The sequence below is a fragment of the Elephantulus edwardii genome, unplaced genomic scaffold, assembly GCF_000299155.1.
Source record: "Elephantulus edwardii isolate Elephantulus edwardi_28Jun2011 unplaced genomic scaffold, EleEdw1.0 scaffold00158, whole genome shotgun sequence".
NCBI classification, from domain to species: domain Eukaryota; kingdom Metazoa; phylum Chordata; class Mammalia; order Macroscelidea; family Macroscelididae; genus Elephantulus; species Elephantulus edwardii.
In genome coordinates, this window is record NW_006399908.1 from 4,528,368 (window position 1) to 4,531,920 (window position 3,553).

The window sequence follows — 3,553 nt, forward strand, 5'->3', positions numbered from 1 at the left end:
CAAGGATTCTGAAGCTTCATCTGACATACTTTGGTCATGTTGCAAGGAGGGACCTGTCCTTGGAGAGGGACGTCATGCTTGGGAGGGTAGAGAGACCAGTGCAGGAGAGGAAGATACTCTATGAGGTAGACTGATTCAATGACTGGAATAATGGGGGTAGGTGTGTCAGAGACAATAAGACTGGCACAGTATAGAGCAGGGTTTAGAGCTGTTGTACATAGGGTAACTATGAGTTGCGGGTTACTCAACGGCAAATAACTGACACAATAACAACATAATGTGTGTGTGTGTGGGTGTGTGTGTGTGTGTGTGTGTGTGTGTGTGTGTATTTGCCATTAGGGCACCAGAGCATGCACACATGTGCTCGCACTCTGTCTCCTCTCTTCATATATATAAAATTAGAGAAGAGAGAGAGCGTAATGCTTATATCTATATTAATCTTTATCTTTCTCTTTCTATTGAGTGCAATATCTATCTATATTATTGTTGTGGTTGTATGCCGTCAAGTTGGGACCAATTCATAGTTGAACATCCAGCAGGATTTCAAAGACCATAAATTTCATGGGAGGAGACTGCTCGCTCTCTCCCATGGAGCAGCTGGTTGATTTGACCCGTGGGCATTGGGATTAAAACACATACCCATAGTACTAATCCTTAAGAAATTATTATACAGGATTAATATATTTGTTGTTGTTGTTGTTAAGTGCCATCAACTTATAGACAGCTCATAGCGACCCTATGAATGAAAGACCTGAAGACTTGCATAACTTTTATAGTTTCTCCAAGTTCATAGAATTTCCGGAGGCAAGTTATTTTGGAAGTGGATGCCACTCTTGCTTTTAAGCCTGTTTTAATCAGGGAACTCCACCAAACACTGTCCACCATGGGTAACCATTATCGCATTGGATATGTCAGTTTCACAATGTTCAGTATCACAGCAACCACGAGTTACCTCTGAACAGACCAGCGCTATGCCCCTTAGAAGAATGTTTGACCAAAAACAATTAAAATTGGCCTTTGGGCCGCATACTAAAATCACTCACCTTTGACTTGGTAACATCACTTTCTATCCACTAGGACCAACGATCATTCTCGTTGTTGTTGTTGTTGTTAAGTACCATCAAGTTTTAGACAACTCATAGTAACCCTATGAATGAAAGACTTTAATATTTACATAACTTTCATCATTTCTCCATGTAAGGGATGGAAAAAAGTGGCCTGAATCAGGCTTACCTGAGTCTTCAAACTGACATCATTGCACTTGAACATTTTGGAGAGATCCCAGACAATGGACTTGTCCAATGTAATATGTCTCCTGATATCTTGACTGATACCAAAGGTGTCGATTTTTGATCCAACCAAGATGAAATTATTGAAAGTTTCAATCTTTCTCCATCTATCATGATGCTGTTCATTGGTCCACTGGTGAGTAAGTTTATTTTCCCTGTAGGTGATCACCAGTCAATGCTGGGAAATGCCTGGCTGACTGACTGGAAGAGATCTCATTCCCAAGGAAGGTGATACAACAGAATGTGGAAATTATTGAAGACTGTCATTAATATCACACACAAAGAAAATATTGCTGAAGATCATCCAAAATCAGCTACAAATAGTCCATTGACAGAGAACTACCAGAAGTTCAGACTAGGTTTAGAAGAGATTACGGCATCAGGGATATCATTGCTTATATCTGATGGACCCTGATTGAAAGTAGATAAAACCACAAAGACGTCTAATTGTGTTTTATTGACCAGTAAAGACATATGACTGTGGATCAAAATAAACTATGTCTGACACTGAGAAGAATGGGGATCCCAGAACTCTTAATTGTGCTCATACTAAACTTAAAACTAGATGAAAAACTGTTGTCTGAACAGAACAAAAGAACACGGCATGGTTTAAAAGCAGAAATAACATGCTTCATAGATATCATTTTTCCATACTTAATTCAATCTGTATCCTATGCAAATAATTTATGAACTGGACCCTATGAAGAAGAATGTGGCATTATTGCTGCTGTTATGTGCTGTTCAGTAGTCAGCAACACATAGTAACCATATGTTCAGCAGTTCTGAAGCTTGTCTGTCCTGAGCCAATCTCACTAACTCCAATACACCTACCTCCACTGCTGTAGTCACCGTATTAATCCTTCTCTTCCAGGGTCTTTCCTCTCATGAGCTCTCCCTCCACCCTTTCTAGTATAATGTCCTCTCCAACGATTGGTCTCTCCTAGCCACATGCCCAAAATATTTAAGACCGAGCTTCAAGGAGAAATTTGGAGAAAAATGGAACACTGTATGGTTTAAAATCATAAAAGACACATATCAGGTTGTAATGTTTTTACATAATTATTCAATCTGCATGCCAAGTAAATTACTCAGTAAACTGGATTATATGAAGAAGAATGTGTCATCAGGATTTGAGGAGGAATAATCTACAACTAGAAGTATGCAGATGATAGAATCTTGCTTCCTGAAAGTGACGAGGACTTGAAACCCTTGCTAACCTGGATCAAAGACTACAGCCTTCTACATGGATTGTATATCAATATCAAGAAAACAAAAAATATTTACCACTTGATTATGCAGAACGGAGGATAGATTGAATTTGTCAAGGGTTTAAATTACTGGATCAACAATCAGTATCTATGATAAGAGCAGTCAAGAAGTCAGAAGATGTGTTTCATTGAGAAAAAGCAGCTGTTAAGGATTTCTCCAAGGTGCTAAAGAGCAAAGATGGCAGTTATAGACTGAAAGGCATCTGATCTAAACCATGCTCTTTTCAATTATTTCTTATGCTCTTCTAATTTGAATAATGAATAAGGATTAGGGAAGAAGAATAAATGCCTTTGATTTATGTTATTGAAGAGGAATACTGAACATCTCAAGGACTGACAAAAAGCAAGTAAGTCTATCTTGAAGGAACTGCAAATAGAGTTCTTCTTGAAGCAAGGATGATGAAACTAAACTTTCCCTTACATTCCTGGGAAAGGTGAATGATCATAGAAAAAAAAGAAGAAGAAGATATTCAACAAGACATATTGTCACAGTGACTTTCTGTTGTTGTTGTTACGTGCCATCAAGTCGAATACAACCCATAGTGACCCAAGAACAACAGATCTGAATGCTGCCCTATTTTGTGTTATCTTCCCAGTTCCTGACACACTTGAACCCATTGCAGCAGTCATCATGTCAATTCACCTGGCCGAGGGTCTTCCTCTCCTTCGCTCACCCTCCACCTTTCCCAGCATCATTTACCTCTCCATGGAACAGTCCTTCCCAGCACCATGCCCAAAGTATGTAAAGTGAAGCCTCATCATTTTTTCTTCTAAAGAGCGCTCCAGCTGCACCCTCTCCAGGATATATTTGTTGGTTCTTTTGGCAGTCCATAGGACGTTCACCGCTCTTTTCCAACTTTACAACTCAAAGGCTGTTGTTGTTGTTGTTATGTGCCATAGAGTCATTTGCGACTCATAGCGACCCTATGTACAACAGCCCTAAACCCTGCTCTATCCTGTGCCAATCTCATTGCCTCTGACACACCCATCCCGATT